Source organism: Gymnodraco acuticeps, unplaced genomic scaffold, assembly GCF_902827175.1.
Source record: "Gymnodraco acuticeps unplaced genomic scaffold, fGymAcu1.1, whole genome shotgun sequence".
Classification (NCBI taxonomy): Eukaryota; Metazoa; Chordata; class Actinopteri; order Perciformes; family Bathydraconidae; genus Gymnodraco; species Gymnodraco acuticeps.
In genome coordinates, this window is record NW_022989953.1 from 416,223 (window position 1) to 434,557 (window position 18,335).

At 44.3% G+C, this 18,335-nt stretch overlaps 1 pseudogene; it reads left to right on the forward strand.

Annotated features, from left to right (window-relative positions):
- Positions 1 to 16,873: 16,873 nt before the first annotated feature.
- LOC117542819 lies at positions 16,874 to 17,875 on the forward strand (annotated as a pseudogene).
- Positions 17,876 to 18,335: the final 460 nt, after the last annotated feature.

The following is an 18,335-nucleotide window of genomic DNA, read 5'->3' on the forward strand; positions in this document are numbered from 1 at the left end:
TCTGAGATGTCGTCAATGAGATGGATGCCTTCTTTTTGATCTTATCCTTGAAATAGAAACCAACTAATATATCAGTTGTATGTACATTTAAAGACTTAAGATTTAAAATCACATTGAACATAAAATCCTGTTCACAATATTGCCCACTTGAGGGAGCCATTCAATAACTGTTGTCGTCATCTTTTTTCCCCTATGATTTGAAACACTGTAGAAGCCTGAATGTGTTAATAATAAAATGCCCAAACGATGAGGAGGAAAAGACAAGTGTGATCACCTAAAACTGCTTAAGTTCACAGGATTGACCTTCCTTTATGTGGTTGAGACAAACAGCGGTTGAGGATGGATGTGACAATATTAGTGTATTGGTTAAAGCTGTTTTACACATTGTTGTTACTGCTGCTTTAAGTTGATCTGTTTTGCAGCATGCAGTTAAGAACTTACAGTCCCTACCGCATTGGAAATGTATTTATTTAAATATTTTATTTGTGTTTAATGATAGACAATGGAAAGACTATGTTGTTAAAATTCCTGTTTATTTTTGAATGCACAACATTTAAATTATCTTACTCAGACTTAAACCATGAACAAATAGCCAGAAAGACCACCAACATGTAATCTTATATAAATCAATTACATATGGCATGGGATTTTAGTAAGTGCTATAGTGCATATCCAAACAAGATATTTGGATGCAAAGGTTAATAGGTATACGTAGACATCAAAGTATGTCATTTGGGTAAGTGCTTCAATTCAATTCAATTCAAAACCTTTATTTATCCAGGTAAAATCCCATTGAGATCCATGATCTCTTTTTCAAGGGAGACCTGCAGCAGTAGGTTCCACAAGAAGACATAAACAACAGAACAACAAAAGGACATCATACAGCAAAATGTACAGGGATTACAATTTTCATATCTAACCACATGTACAGGTACCAACAGCATCTGATTTTGTAGCATCCAACCGAGCTTTAAAAACATGTAGTGGTACTAGCTTGGTAATTTTCCATTCTTTTTGCAGACTGTTCCATGTTAGTGGAGCTGCACATCTAAAAGCTTTCTTCCCTAAGACAGTCCTAGCACTTGGCACATTTAATAAAACCACAGCATGCGATCTCAGGCAATAAGTACTTTCAATTCGCAGAGAGATCAGGGAGCAGATATAAGATGGTAGTTTATCCAACATGGCTTTGTAAATGAAAAAGTACCAGTGACTGAGCCTCCGTACAGTAAGTGATAGCATAACCGCCTTGGTATACAGGGTACAGTGATGCGTAAGTGCTTTACAATTTGTCAAAAATCTCAGTGCACTGTGATACGCAGCATCTAACTTGCTCAGGTAATTGGCAGGTGCATTCATATATAACAAATCACCATAATCCAGCACAGGTAAAAAGGTCACAGTGACTAGCCTTTTCCTGGCCTCAAGCGAGAAACAGGACTTATTTCTGTAAAAGAAACCTAGCCTAACCCTCAGCTTTTTAAGCAGGTTATTGACATGAAGTTTAAAAGTGAGACAATCATCAAGCCAGATACCAAGGTATTTGTAACAGGTAACCACTTCAAGTTGTATTTCTTGCGTAGTTACAATATCCAAAGCAGTGTCTGGTGTATTTTTAGCTTTAGCTTTAGAAAAGAGCATTACCTTGGTTTTATCCACATTTAAAAGAAGCTTAAGCTCAGAGAGCTGAGCCTGAATAATGTTAAAAACAGCCTGTAATTTAACAACAGCCTCGTTAATCGAGGGACCTGCACAGTACATAACGGTATCGTCCGCATAAAAATGTAAGGTTGCTCCTTCGACATTTTCACCTAAACTATTAATATAGATAGAGAATAATAGCGGACCTAAAACTGAACCTTGTGGTACACCATTAGTGATGTTTAACCACTCAGAAGACAGCCCATCAAACTGAACACATTGGGATCTTTCAGAGAGGTAGTTTACAAACCACCCTACTGCATGGCTGGACATGCCTATACTGACCAGCCTTTGCTTCAAAATGCGATGATCGACAGTATCAAAAGCTTTGGATAGGTCAACAAATAGAGCTGCACAACTCTGCTTATTATCTAAAATACTCGTAATATCATTTACCACTTTCATTGTGGCAGTGATGGTGCTGTGTTGCTTTCTGAAGCCTGACTGATGTTTAGACAGGATGTCATTGTTACATAAAAACACCTTTACCTGTTCATTCACTAGGCGTTCAAGAACCTTGGCCAGAACTGACAATTTAGAGATGGGTCTATAATTGTTTAATAAGGTGGCCTCCCCTCCTTTTAGTAGTGGCAGGACATAAGCTGACTTCCATACTTTTGGGATTTTGTTCGTGCTGAGGGAGAGGTTAAAAAGAGTAGTAAGAGGTGGAGCAATAAAATCTGCAGCTATCTTTAAAAAGAAAGGTTCTACGTTGTCCGGACCAGCCGGCTTTTTAGGATCTAGCTTGGTTAAGACTTCACGAACAACATCAACAGTAAAAGGAGTCAAACTGAAGGGGTTTTCCAGACCACATTGTTCTGAGTCACTGACTGTGGTGTTCACAGAAGCAGAATTAGAAACATAATGAAACAGAGAGCCACAGGACACAAAATGCTCATTAAAACAATTTAGTATGGTGGCCCTATCCGATATAGTGCCAGATACTGTGGTAAGGCACGGAGGTAGCTCATTACGGATATCACCGGTGGATATCGATTTTATGGCTTTCCAGAATTTTCTAGGGTTGCTCAGGTTCTTTGTGGTAACTGACAGATAATACTTAGATTTAGCACTTTTGACATGTGAAGTGAAGCTATTTCTTAGCTGCCTAAAATGCAGCCATTCTACCTCTGAACCTGAATTCCTAGCCTTTGCCCAGGCCTTGTTTCTCTCATGTAGGAGAATAGATAATTCAGCAGAAAACCAAGGATTGTCTCGTCCCTTCACTCTAAATTGACTAAATGTAGTGCTTGGTTTACATTTCAAAGTATGTCATTTGAATACAAAGGTAAATCGTAGTAAGTATACCAAATCCTGTTTAAAAAACATATACGGTGTCCCAACTCTAAAATAAAGGTTTGCTGAGATTAAGGCACAAACACAACTTGTTTGGTTCTGGAAAACATCATGGTTTGGGTTAAACAAATACTATCTTATTAAGGTAGTGGACATTAATCATTTTACATTACATTTCATTGAGCTGACGCTTTTATCCAAAGCAACTTACAATAAGTGCAACAACCATAAAGAATCAAACTCTGAACAACAACGAAAGTGGCCTAAATTACTCAACAAGTACTTAGTTTCTTTTTTTATGTTCTTGTTTTTTTCAACTGCATTGGCAAGGTACAGACATCATGAGTTCAGTTATAAATATGTGGTTAAAACCTCTTAAGCTCCACGGACCCGGTCACAGGGCCAAAATCGCGTCATTTGCAGGAAACAACGTCTAAGGAACCTTCATATTTAATAAACTATGAATGTTTTATATCCATATAACGGGAAAAAACTCATTTAACTTCATTTTTGTTCTGAAAAAAAAAAAAATACTAACACTGACCCTCTGAATTAGCCCCAGCGAAAAATGCTAACCTATTACTGCACCGAAAATCACTCCTAGCACCCTTATTACTTATCCTAGCTGCAGATCCAACACATCGTTTATGATCGTAAGGAGACACATAATCTATTGGTACCCACCTCAACACTCAACGATTACAAATTCGTGGAGAAAATAACAAAAACCTACATCAAAACAAAAACGCTAACATGGCTTACCTTGGTCTTTGTCTGGTCAAAACTGGTCTTCAATGGCATACAAACGATGGTGTAGTTAATCCATAGGTTAATACAATGTGTCTGTGTCCCCTTTTAAATGTTCTGATAATTCATAAGCAATATTACTGCTTTTCCGTTTCCAGATATCAGAGCAGGGATATTCCTACGCTCTGTAGAAGATTGCATGTGCAGAGACGCAAGCTTTTTTTTAACATGAGAGTCTATGGGACGATTTCCCTTCGATTCTATTGGCTCTAAAGGTCAGGAAGAGATGTCACATGTCAAAATCGAGCAAGGGGGGCCAGAGATATGGAAAATCCACCAAATGGCCCCAGAAGAGGTTTATTTTGCTAAATCTGTCTGAAAATGTCACATATCACTTGTTTTGCATCAATCTTGATACAGGGTACTTATTATCTGTTGTACTTTCGATTCCTAAAGCTTTTAGTCTACTAACCCATAATCCAAGGTTAGTTTTCACTATAAGTACAAAATATTTTTTGGACGGACACTATAATTTACAGTTTTTTACCATGTTCAATCTGAATTTTCTTTAAAATAAAAAACATCTATATTAATTCTGACTTTTCTACATCCAACTCACAGGTTTATCATTACTTTGAGAAAAAAGATTATTAATTTAACCCATTGAATTACAGCAGCAGCAGGAGCAAACGCTTGCCTCGGGGAGGGAGAAAAAGAGCCACAGCGAAGAATAAACAGAAGGGCAACCATGGTAACCATGCGAGGGAAGTCTTCTTCGCTGCTTTTGTGGCAGACTACAGCGCCACTTACAGGCCTGGCATATGTACTACAGCGTCTCCAGCGCTTTCGAGCGGCAATGACCGGCCATGGCCCAACCCCACATTCCCCTGATAGGTGGAGAGTTGGCCACAGGGGCGTCGCCTGGGGTAGGCATCCGGGGCTTTAGCCCCGGATGTTTTTTCTTTAGCCCCGGACAAATTCTCCCTCAATAATATAATACATTAACCTAATTTACCTATAGGACGGACGGCAGAATTGTAATTTCCCATGTTCAGTGAATGCAACACAGAGGCAAGACGACGCCACCAGACCAATCAGAGAGTTGCATGGAAATAAACGTGTTTTATTGGCTGACAGGTACGTACCTCTCCTCTGTGACAATGTTTAAACTTTAAACTGTCAGCCCCGGACGCGGAGATTCTGAAGATGGACATTAGACATTTCTTTAATAAAAAAGACGGCAATTCTCAAGTGGTGGCTCACACAACAACCCCAGAGCCACCACCTGAGCCACCACCTGAGCCAGGTGAACAAGGTATGTACCTGTCAGTAAACTTACAAGTTATGCGAACATGTAAGCAAAGCATAAATTATAGCTACGTTGACGTTACTTTGAATCGTGCGGGTAAGCTAAACCGTTAGCAAGTAGCTATAGCTAGCCAGATATATTAAATAAACACTTTGTCATACAATTTAAATGTTGTGTTTTTTAGCGTTACTTGGTGATTTCAAAGAAAGCTCTCTGGGAAATGTTGACTTACTGTCTGTGTTCGACATGAAGCTAGAAGCTACCTTACAGTACACAGTTGATCCTGATTCCTGAGTCCTGTCGTGTTTCATAGTTAGCTTAGCTAAGCATCAACCTAGCACTGAAATATATGGATGTTATGTGACAGTATTTCTGAGAAAAAGTCAGCTGAAATGGTGGCATAGTTGCCACTGCTTTACGTGTTGACAGCATGTTTGAACGTATTTGCAGCAGTAAATGTGGCTGTTTGGCCACTGACGTTGCCATAACAACACCTGCATTTAAATGTGCAACCTCTTTTTGTGACAGATTTTGCATGAAAATATAATTCTTCTGATTGATATTTCCTATTGACAGCTAGTTACTATGTGAACATTATGAGATGGACAGCCAGCTAACAAGCTTTTTATACAAATATTTCAGATCAAAGCTAATCCTGTGGGGCTCCTGAAAGGGAGCAAGGGACACTATGCTCCCAAATATTAAGCCTTGACCCGCATCTTAAAATTGATATGATCAAAAAAATGATCTGCATTGTCGGAGGCCTTTTTTCCTCATTATCATGTCAAATTGTACAGCTTTCCTTAGTGTTGAATGCAGAAAGATGACTATATTAGAGTATTAAGTGAAAATGACTATATTAAAGTTTTAAGTAAATATATTAAGTGAATTACTCAAACTGCATTTGTATAGGAATGATTCTGTCCTATTGGCAGATAACTACTCTAACAGTGATATCTACAAGAGATGTAAATTTAACTATTTTCAATTGGTTAGTATTACATTTTGTGACAGTGTGGTGACACTCATTTTAATGAAGACAAATGTGTGTATCTTGAAATTCATTTATTTGACAGAGCTGGAAACTGATTGACTTACATACTTGTTTGTGTTTACCTACACAGTCATCACAGACGACCAAACAGAGTAGAGGATGAAGAAAGGAGAACAGGAGAAAGGGACACACAAGAAGGAGATACAACAGACAAGAACGACAATGGAGACAACAACGAACAGGAACACCAGAACAGACAAGAGTCAATGAGTAACATGACTGATTTAGGGACTGCAGATACAGGGCCAAGGCAAGTGAGACATCACTGCTTTCCATCCAGCATGTTTGGCCAGCAAAAGAGATCATTTCAACCGCAAACAGCAAGAGATGAGGGATTATTATTTCCTCCTTCCATCCCTTTTTTCTGTTTAATCTGATTACTAACAACTTCTAATAATTTGACATAGTTTATGATTTAATTGGAAAATGAAGTGTTTTTAAATAATAAACCCGTTTCTGATTCTGAGATTTATTTTTGACATATGGGTGTTGAGAGATGTATCCATATCTCTTGATGTTGCTCTCAAAGTGCACAAGATTGATGCTTTTAACTTCAGTATTTAAAAAAAGTCTTCCTGGGGGACCCCAGAGGAGGTGAGTTCCCCCCAAAATAGCACTTTATCTCTGCTTATGTAACTCCGGTGTAGTGTCCCCTCGGCAACAGATCACTCAGAGCTGGTGATTACTTTCCTGCATTTCAATGGACAGATTATAAAAAGGACACGTGAGCTGCATTGCTTAAGAGATCCTCTCATGCTATCTCTTTTACAAAATAAGTGTCCAGTCAACAACAAATTTCAGTGATCGTATAGTGGTAGTATCTTTTTCACAAGCAATGTGAAACATTAAACGTATACCTGTCACATATCTGCGTTGATCTCCTGGAGTGTCTCTACTCTTTCTTCTCCACATCTCTTGTCCACCATCAGAGATTGCAAACATTTCAGAAACAGCTAGAGGTAGGGGACAAACAACTTGTTCGCTGGGCATGTCAAAAACCTCCCTGCTTTGATCAAGACTTTAGGGAGCCTTTCAGCCCCTCTAGCAAAGGGACTGGAAAGCAAGCTTTGAAAATGCAGTACCATCTACATGCTGTCACAGTGTTTCCCACAGATATGAAATATACTTGGGCGGGTGGTGGCAAGGGGGGGGGGGGGGGGTGCGCGTGCGCGCACGAGAGAAAAAAAAAGAAAGTTTTAACAACATTATTTATTGACTTTTCATTCTGGTATAATCATTTTGCGCAAAGATGGCACTGTTTGTCAGAGCACTTCATCCTTCTGGGATTTCATGAAGAACAGCTCCAACGCCTGTGTGTATGGGAATGCCTCTGGTGCTGGTCCATTAACTACCAGTGTTTCCCACAGATCTGAAATATACTTTGGGGGGTGGTGGTAGCGGGGGGGGGGGTTGAGGTGACGTGCAACAACATTAACCTTTCTGTTGGTCGCTTGTTAGCAGACCCTTCACGCGATGGCAGAGCGAACAGGTACAGGCAGGGCCCATAATGATAGCCCTATAGTTTAAATCTACTACCCACACATGAACATATGGAAATGGGCTACTATTTAAAAAAATAAATGTATTTATTAATGTATTTAGGAACCTATCCATGTGATTTTTAGTGGGGGTCGACCTCAAATCCTCTAGGGGGGTCCAGGAGCATGCCCCCCCGGTAAGATTTTATTTTTTATTTTGGAGTTAAATGCATCAATCTGGTGCATTTTGAGGGGAAAATAAAGAGACTAGATCTATGGAAACACCTATATTAAACAGAACTGTATACATTTCAATAATCATAAAATCAAGGCCATAACCAACAACATCCCATTTCCAATATGAGAAAAACACTGAAACTTGTTAATTTATTTTTGGTTCATTTATAGTTGTGAGTGTGTCTGTGCTCCTGAATCAGCCTCTCCTGTCTCCCTCCTCTCCCCCCTCTCCCCCCTCTCCCTCCTCTCCCCCCCTCCTCTTTGAGGCAGCAGCAAAGACTAGTTTTCTCTCAACAAGTTTTAAAAGTGTATCTTACCTTTTTTCACCTAGTTAACTTTTTATTTATTTATTCATGCATATTTTACTAATCACATTACATTTCATTTAGCTGACGCTTTTATCCAAAGCGACTTATAATGACCGATTACAGGGACATTCTCCCTGGAGTAACTAAGGGCTAAGTGCCTTACTCAAGGGCACACTAGTGGTGGTGTTCCTGGCGGGAATTGAACTCACAGCCTTCCGATCTTCAGCCCACCTCACTCTCCATTAGACCAATCACTACCCTCTCAAATGGAAATATGTGTTTACATAAATGGTGACCACACCGTTTGAGACCCACTGAGAACTTAGACTAAGTTAACTATCTAAACACTCAGAGAGTCCTTTACCTCACCGGAGCTGAGGTTATCCCGAGCTTGAATGACACACAGAGACCAATCAAGGGCTTTGATTTATGATCTGTATGACAGTGGCCATGTCGGCAGGCCACATCATGTGGACAGCCAGTCACCCTGTGTGAGGCAGGCCACTTAACAGGCCAGAAGGGAGCCAGGGATCATTGTCTACAAGTTAATCGATCGCAGATGGCGTCGTGGTCACGGACGAATACAAAAAAAAAAACATTAAAAAAAACTAAATGGGTCGCGAAATATACTTGGGCGGCCGTTAATATACCTGGGCGACCCGCCCAGGTATATTCTATGTGTGGGAAACCCTGTGTCATGTTCCAGACACTGCTCTCAACCACTCAGGGCCTGCTTGAATACCTGCAGAAAGAAACAATTGACTTGGTGCAGGCAGTAGATTACAAAACAGCAGTTGAGAACACACTGAAAAGTTACCAAAGTAACGAGAAAGCACATGAGGTCTATGACAAGACCAAGGCCCTGTGCAATGATCTTGATATTCCCGAAACTGTGACACAGAGGAAGAAGCGTAGAAACATGGAAGACTTTGTAGTCGAGGCATCATGTGGAGCAATGTGAAATATTAAACATAAATAAACTGGTGTACAAAACTCACATACCTGCATTTCAATGGACAGCATAAAAGGACACGTGAGCTGGGTTCTGGTGCTCAGATTAGCTCTTGATGATCACGTTGATAAATCATATAAAACAAATAGCCAATCACACTAAAAACATGTTGCTGTGACTGTGAGCATTAAACAATTAACATTAAACTAAACAAACACAACAGAACGTTATTGTCCTTATAAAATAAAAACATACATTTTGTCCACCGAGATAATACAGGCACCTTACCCTCAAGAGATCCTCACGTGCTATGAGAATCTCCCACAATCCATTGCCGTAACAAAGCTTTTTGTTTGTGACACCAGATGGCGCAATTGTGTATGTGCGTGTGGGGAGTCTTGCAGTAGAACATTTGACTGTAGCACCGCCACTGTGGGCTAAGCCCCGAATGTTTCCAGGTCCAGGCGACGCCCCTGGTTGGCCATATAGGCGCAGCTCCTCGTTCCTGACGTCAGAGAATTTTCAAATCTGTATCTGTCTGTATCAGATCCGCTGCAGCCCCATTTTTAAAGATTTGGGTATGGAGGAAAAGAGAGAAGGTTGTGTTTTCTGACACTTGGTGAGTTCCCTGACACACCGGGTACACACATTCATGAATAAAAGACGTACAAAAGTGCATTTTGCATGATAGGTCCCCTTTAACTCCAGCTCTCGACACAGGTTCGGGAAAGCCCCATGAGCTTCTTGCTGTAGAGTGAAAATGGAACGCACACGCTATTTGTTGTTTGTTTATATCACATAGTCTGTTCTTCTTCTCTCGGTGTATCACGCAGTCTGTCTTCCGGTTGTTGCCTCTTTTGAATGACGAATACACACTACCGCCGCCTGCTGGTAAGGAGAGTTATTGCCACTCACGCATGCGCAGTTCGTACGTGCTACTTAGCCGTCGGCTGAAGTCTTTGCAGTGTGTTCCAGTGCGACTGTTGGCCAAGACGCAGGAGACGTGAGGCGACACAACAGTTGGGTCGGTCGGGACGTGTTCTTTGATGTCAGATTGGTGTGTAGGGGCCTTTAGCTGTCATAGCTAGCATTAAGCTAGTGACTGCAGTGCATATGTCAGCTGGGAAAGCCCCTAAGTAAAGACCAAGTGGCTGAAAAGACAGCCATTAGGGGAATAGAGAACCCATTGCATACCCTGAGAGTCACCAGAAGCAGAGGTGGATCCCAGGCTGTTGACCTTGGAACAGATTAACAACATGTAGGGATTGCCTCTCAGTGCAAGCCACAGTTTTAAAGGTAGAGAAAAGGCAACTGCAGATAATCATTTGTTGCTGAGACGGGTAATTTCCAGCAAAGGTCTTACGATAATGGCCTAGGGCTAATTAGAAGGACCACAAGGAATGATTGTGTGGGCAACTTTTTAGGCACCAACTTATAACAGGTAGTCTTAGTGTCACGATCAGAGGTACAGATCAGAACCCAAGAGCACGACTCAGATACAGCCAGTGTATAGCAATGTTCAGTTTATTCAGGTCAGGGACAGGCAGGGTCAAAACCAGGAAATCCGTCAGACAGGCAACCAAAACCAGACAGGGGGCAGGCAGGAACTCGAGATCCGTAAACAGGCAGGCAGGGATCAAAAACCGGGCAGGACAAAAATCTAGGCTAGAGCACAACACTCACTGGAGAGCTTGGCGGAAACGACAAGACAATCTGGCAAAGGACAAGTGATAGTGAGGTGGTATAAATACTGTGGAGTGATGAGGGAATGAGTAACAGGTGAGGGGAGGGCTGGGGAGACCAGGTGAGGGAAGTGAGCTGATTAAAAGGGCCTGGAGGAAGGCGGGATCTAAAATGACAGGAGAGTTTAGATGAGCCACCAAACAAACAATAATATAAGTGTCTAACTTGTGACAGAACCCCCCCCTCTATGGACGGCTCCTGACGTCCCAAGTGGTTGATCGGGATGAGCCTGGTGAAAGTCAATAATGAGCGATGGGTCAAAGATACTGCGAGCGGGCACCCATGAACGCTCTTCAGGACCATAACCCTCCCAGTGTACCAGGTACTGCAACCCTCTACCACGTCGCCGGGACTTGATGATGCGACGGACAGTGTAAACAGTCTCCCCGTCGATAGTCCGGGGTGGTGGTGGGGGTCTAGAGGGGGGCTGAAGAGGGCTCACATTAACTGGTTTGATCTCGGACACATGGAAGGTAGGATGAATCCTCATAGAAGGGGGCAGACGCAGGCGGAGAGCTGCAGAATTGATGACCCTAGATATGGGAAATGGGCCTACAAAACGGAGACAACTTCTTTGACTCAACTCTGAGAGGGAGATCCCGTGTGGAGAGCCAGACACGTTGCCCTGGGGAGTACTGTGGAGCTGGCTTGCGACGGCGATTGGCGGTCCGTTGATAATGGTGGGAAGAGCGCAGGAGCGCGGAGCGGGCCTTTAACCACATGCGTCGACATCGGCTTACAAACGCCTGTGCAGATGGGACGCTGGCCTCACGTTCCTGTGCAGGGAAAAGGGGTGGCTGGTATCCGGGGGAGCATTGGAATGGAGAAACACCAGTAGCAGAACTAGGAAGGGTGTTGTGGGCATACTCAACCCATAGAAGCTGCCTCGACCAGGAGGAGGGAGTGGAGGAGGCTAGACAGCGTAAGGCAGTCTCCATCTCCTGGTTCATTCGCTCTGCTTGACCATTGGACTGGGGATGAAATCCGGACGAGAGACTGACACTGGCTCCCAGCAGCCTGCAAAACTCGGACCAAAAACGAGAAGTAAATTGTGGTCCCCGATCAGACACAACGTCACTGGGGAGACCATGCAGCCTGAACACATGTTGTAGCATGATTTCAGCCGTTTCCTTGGCAGTAGGTAATTTGGTTAATGGAATAAGCAGGGCAAACTTGGAAAACCGGTCTATGACTGTGAGTATAACTGTGTTACCATCTGAGGGTGGTAGTCCAGTGACAAAATCCAAGGAGATGTGGGACCAGGGACGATGAGGGATAGGCAAGGGATGAAGAAGACCGGAGGGAGCTTGGCGTGAGGTCTTATTTTGGGAGCAGACTAGGCAAGCAGCAATGAATTCCTTGGTATCCTTCTCCATGGAAGACCACCAAAATCACTGTCGAATCAGGGCTAGGGACCGTCTCACTCCTGAGTGACAAGCCAGGCGAGAATTATGACCCCACTGGAGAACCTGGGTACGGAGAGTGGCAGGAACAAACAGACGGTTAACAGGACAGGCACTTGGGGCTGGGTGTTCAGCATGAGAGCGCTTGACCTTATCCTCCACCTCCCAGGTCACCAGACCAATGACACATGTAGAAGCGATGATATTCTCAGTATGAGATGGAGAGCTCTCTGGCTGGAACTGGCGAGACAGGGCGTCAGGTTTGATGTTCTTAGAACCAGGTCTGTATGAAAGAGAAAAATCAAAGCGTGTGAAAAACAAAGCCCACCTGGCTTGACGAGAGTTCAGCCGCTTAGCTAAACGGATGTACTCCACATTTTTGTGGTCAGTCCAGACCACAAAAGGCTGCTCTGCTCCCTCCAACCAGTGTCTCCATTCTTCCAGGGCAAGTTTCACTGCCAACAGTTCTCGATTTCCAATGTCATAATTTCTTTCTGCTGGGGACAGCTTCCGAGAGAAGAAGGCACATGGGTGCATCTTCTGATCCTCGGCCGACCGTTGAGAAAGAACTGCCCCAACTCCAGTATCCGACGCATCTACCTCTACAGTAAACTGCCGAGTAGAATCTGGAAAAATCAAAATAGGAGCAGAGGTGAAGCGTGACTTTAACTTTGGCTGCCACCAAACTGTAGTTTCGAATGAACCTCCGGTAGAAGTTGGCAAAACCCAGAAAGCGTTGGAGCTCCTTGCGTGTTGAAGGGCGTGGCCAGTCAGTCACCGCCTTGGTCTTGTCAGGATCCATCTTGATGTTTCCGGTGGAGACCACAAATCCCAGGAAAGGGACTTCTGTGGTGTGGAACACACACTTCTCGGCCTTGACAAAGAGGTGGTTCTCCAAGAGCCTCTGGAGGACTAGGCGAACATGGACCACATGCTCCTGTTTTGACTTGGAAAAAGTCAAAATGTCATCCAGGTATACAAAAACACAGATATTGAGTAGATCCTGCAGAACATCATTCACCAACCCCTGGAAGACTGCAGGTGCATTGGTGAGTCCAAAATGCATGACTAAATACTCATAATGTCCACTAGGAGTGTTAAATCCCGTCTTCCACTCGTCCCCTCCCTGATTCTCACCAAATGGTACGCGTTACGTAGGTCCAGCTTGGTCAAAATAGTAGCGCCTTGTAACAGTTAAAATGCAGAGGAAACAAGTAGAAGGGGGTACCTGTTCTTGACAGTGATGTTATTGAGTCCTCTGTAGTCAATGCATGGGCGCAGAGTCTTATCCTTCTTACCCACGAAGAAAAAACCTGCACCAGCAGGAGATGATGAAGGCCGGATAAGCCCTGCATCCAAAGAGTCATTGATATACTTCTCCATTGACTTAGTTTCTGGAGCCGATAAAGAAAAAAGTCGACCTCTAGGAGGAGAAGTACCAGGTAACAGGTCAATAGGACAGTCATTAGCACGATAAGGCGGGAGTGAGGTGGCCCGAACCTTGTTAAAGGCCTCTTTAAGGTCCCAGTAATCCTTGGGAACACCGGAAAGGTCTTGACACTCAGAGATAATCGGCTGACTGGAATCAATTGAGGAACTAGATCTTAAGCAGACAGCATGACAATGAGCACTCCACTCTCTAATAGTCCCTGAAGCCTATATATGAGCCTATCTATATGAGGATTATGCCTCCTTAACCAAGGAAACCCCAAAATGACAGGCTGATGTGGTGCATGGATAAGGTGAAAAGAGAGTGTTTCGCTGTGATTACCTGACATGCTCATTTGAACTGGAGTTGAACGCTGTGTCACTCTGCAGAGAAGACGACCATCTAGAGCTGTAGCATTGATGGGCTTCTCCAAAACCTCCCGACCAAGTCCCATCTGAAAGGCCAGTGTTATGTCCAAAAGACTGGCATCAGCACCAGAGTCAATAAGAACTGCCACAGTGTGCATTTTCCCCGAGCAGCTCAGCTAAACATGGGTTAGGGGTCGAGAGGGCATTTCTAAATTAATAATTCGGCTCACCAGCGCCCTCTGGATGACTGGTGAGCCCTGCCTTTTACAGGACAAGAGAAGGCAAGATGACCCTCCTGGCCGCAGTAAAGACAGCAGTTGTCCCGCAGGCGGCGCTGTCGTTCTGTCTCGGAGAGCCGGGTCCGCCCCAGCTGCATTGGTTCAGAAGAGTTAGAAAATCCTCCTCTCACCTGTTCAGTAGCATGCGCTGACGGGAGAGGCGGAGCCTGAGGGGCAACGGAGAAAACCCTCTCTCTCCTGCGCTCCCGCAGACGGCAGTCAATGCGGATGGAGAGAGCCACCAGCTCATCTAAATCAGCAGGAAGATCCCGAGCTGCCAGTTCGTCTTTAAGGCGATCCGACAGACCGTTGTAGAAGGCATCGAGAAGTGAAGAAGCATTCCAGTTACTCTCGGCGGCTATGGTACGAAACTCGATGGAGTAATCGGACACAGATCTCCCTCCTTGCGCCAGGTTAAACAGTCCCCGAGCGACCTCTCTTCCGGGTGTAGTGTGATCAAAGACTTTACGCAGTTCATCGGAGAATAAGCTTACAGACGAGCAGGCAAAGGATTGTCTCTCCCATTCAGCGGTACCCCAGTCTTTAGCTTTGCCCGTGAGAAGAGAGACAATATATGCCACCTGGGATCATTCTGTTGGGAAGGCTGAAGCTCGAAGGCGAGGGAACATTGGACCAGGAATGGTCTGCACGAACCTGGGGCTCCAGAGTAGCGTTCCGGAGGAGGCAGGCGTGCATCCGATGCCGGAGGATTCTGGATTAGAACAGCGGAAGCTGGAGTTAGTTCCAGACTTTGGACCGTAGCAGGAAGGTTCTGAAGATGACCACGGAGATTCACAAAGGTCCGTTCGTGACGAGCGGCCATCTCCTGCATAGCTTCAGCCATGAAGGTAAGCTGCTGCTTGTGGCGTTGTAACATGATATCGTGCGTCGGCGGTTCTGTCGCTGAGTCGGCTGGGTTCATGTTGGCCAGATTGTACTGTCACGATCACAGGTACAGATCAGAACCCAATAGCACGACTCAGATACAACCAGTGTATAGCAATGTTCAGTTTATTCAGGTCAGGGACAGGCAGGGTCAAAACCAGGAAATCCGTCAGACAGGCAACCAAAACCAGACAGGGGGCAGGCAGGAACTCGAGATCCGTAAACAGGCAGGCAGGGATCAAAAACCGGTCAGGACAAAAATCTAGGCTAGAGCACAACACTCACAGGAGAGCTTGGCGGAAACTACAAGACAATCTGGCAAAGGATAGTGAGGTGGTATAAATACTGTGGAGTGATGAGGGAATGAGTAACAGGTGAGGGGAAGGGCTGGGGAGACCAGGTGAGGGAAGTGAGCTGATTACAAGGGCCTGGAGGAAGGCGGGATCTGAAATGACAGGAGAGTTTAGATGAGCCACCAAACAAACAATAATATAAGTGTCTAACTTGTGACACAAGGACGCATACGGTAAAACGCAATCGCAAAAAATATTCCGTTCACACGCATTCGATTAATTAACGTGTCCGTTCACACGAGACCGCTGGAAACGCTGTAGTACATATGCCAGGCCTGTAAGTGTAAAATATATATATATATTTGTAGGTGTCTGTGCACCAGGTTCAAGGGAGTTTGCATAATCATGGCTACATTGACAGATTTTGTTAAGTGTCCCAGTGTGGAACTGCTGGAAAAATTTACTAAAGACCAACTGTTCAAAATTGCAGAGCATTTTGAGGTAGACGTTCCAAAGCAGGGTCGTAAAGACACCATAGTGACTATGTTACAGGCCCAGTTGGTACTGCAAGAAGTACTGCCAGCAGTGGCTGTCGATGATGGTTCCGAGGAGGAGTTGGATGAGAAGGCAGCTATAAGTCCAGAGCGGCAGAGAAGTACATGTTTTTCTTTGTTTGACTTTGGTGAAATGACATTTGAAGAGAGAAAGGAAATAATGCTGCTGCAGTACCAACAAGACAGTGAACGTGAGGAACGAGCAAGTGCTCGTGAGGACTGGGCTAGAGCTCGTGAATAGGAAACTGAGATGGAGCGTTTAAGGTTAACTACAGTGGTGCGGGAAGCTGAATTGCAACAAGAGCGTTACAAGTTGGACCTCATCCAAGAGGGTAAGCTTTCTTCTGGGGTGTCCCCAGCTACTTTTGATGTAGCTTATAACTTGAGGTTGTTACCGAAGTTCGAGGAGAAGACTGTAGATTCTTTTTTTGAACTTTTTGAGCGACTTAACCAAAGACGACAGTGGTCTGATTCAGAGAAAACATTGCTGTTACAGTGTGTGTTAACTGGTAGGGCTCAAGAAGCATTGTCTGCATTAAGTATGGCTGACAGTGAAGATTACTTAAGGGTAAAGACTGCAGTGCTAAAAGCTTATGAGTTGGTGCCTGAGGCCTACCGTCAGCAGTTCAGGAAGCTAAGGAAGTCAGAAGGACAGACCTATGTGGAACTTGTTCGGGAGCTGACGATGAAATGTAATCGGTGGGTCACGGCTTCCGAAGTAGTACATCTTAATGATTTGAGGGAACTGTTCCTTTTTGAACAATTCAAAGATATCCTTCCAGAACGCGTTGTACTTGCAAAAACCAAGGGACTCCAAAATGTCCAGTTTCCCAGGCCTGTTGCCCTTGCAGCTTCTCCCCACAAGGTTGCTAGGGATGAGGCTATAGCTGCGGTTAAACTCTATACTACCCCGCAACCAGTTGCTGCTGCGGTTTCTACCTACGGACCAGCCCTGCAAGAGGTGAAGCCTCGCCCCTCCCAGTTGGCAGATGAAATTGATCCAGGGTATGCTCAAAACATACGGAGGATGGACGCAGCTCGTGGTGAAAGTATCTGTAGGCGTTTCTTGAATGGCACATGTAGATTTGGTTCCAGGTGTATATATCAACATGACTGTATACCGCCAGTTCAAATATGTAGGTACTTTCAGAAAGGTATATGCTGGTATGGTGAACGCTGTAGCTACGTCAATGTCCTTCACCCCGAAGTTGATGCAGCGGTTGCACCTAGAAGAGGTTCCATGCCTACCGTTTCCTCCTCCAGTGGGTCTTACGCTCCACCTGACAGAAGAGGGTCAGAGCTAGCTCTTTTGCAGGCTGCGGTGACGTCCAGTAGCCGATCACAGTTGCTGGTTCATAGGTCATATCCTCAACAGAACAACGAGCGTGTGGCAGCAGATATTGCCGAGGAACAATCATAAGATGCTCGCACTCCTCTCTCTGCATCTTGGGAATCGGTCCAGAGTTCAGAAGAAGCTCAAGCATGTGCATGTAACGAAAGAAATGAGCAGGATATTTCTTCTAATGAAGCAGCAGTCAATGGTGCATCTGCTGCAGCAGCCTCTAATTCCCTGAGGATTATTGAGGCAATAGAAGCCTCCCTCCAGAGCAAAAGCGTGATCTGGGCAGTGCAGCACTTCGAAGTGTATATAGGGAGTGGTTATAGGCCAATAGTGATATACACAGATCACAATCCCCTGACCTTTCTACAGTCTTTGCAGAACCCAAACCAGCGGTTAATGAGATGGTCCCTGTTTCTACAGCCTTTCCATTTGGACATCCGACATCTCAAAGGTTCCGAAAATGTGATGGCTGATGCTTTGTCGAGAGCAGTACCTTAAGGTGGTTTTGTTCCTGTTTTCACATCTTTGTTCCAGCGTTTTCCTGCTCTTTAATTACTTCGAGGGTGCCGGGTTGCTGAGTTGGTGAATGTGGAAAGTAGGCAGTGGTAAACTAGGGTAACATTTACACCCGGGTAAGCTATGTGTTATGTATTAGCTGTATGTAGAAGCTCTGTTATTGGTTTGGATGTGTCAGTGTCTTGGGGACACTTCTTTTATGGGGGGGGGGGGGGGGGGGTGGTGACAACCCTGTGGTCAGGGTCTGCCCCCAAAAAACAGTTTTCAATCCTGAGAAAGTCAAATAAGACGGTGTGTAAAACTACACTGCCCAGCCAAAAAAAAGTAACCACTTTGATTGAACTAGGCCAGTAGGTAAGGACTTTCCACTGGATAATAACTGCAGCGATGTATATGTTTTAGCTGAATACACGTTTTTTAACCCTAACTGATGCAGTTAGTC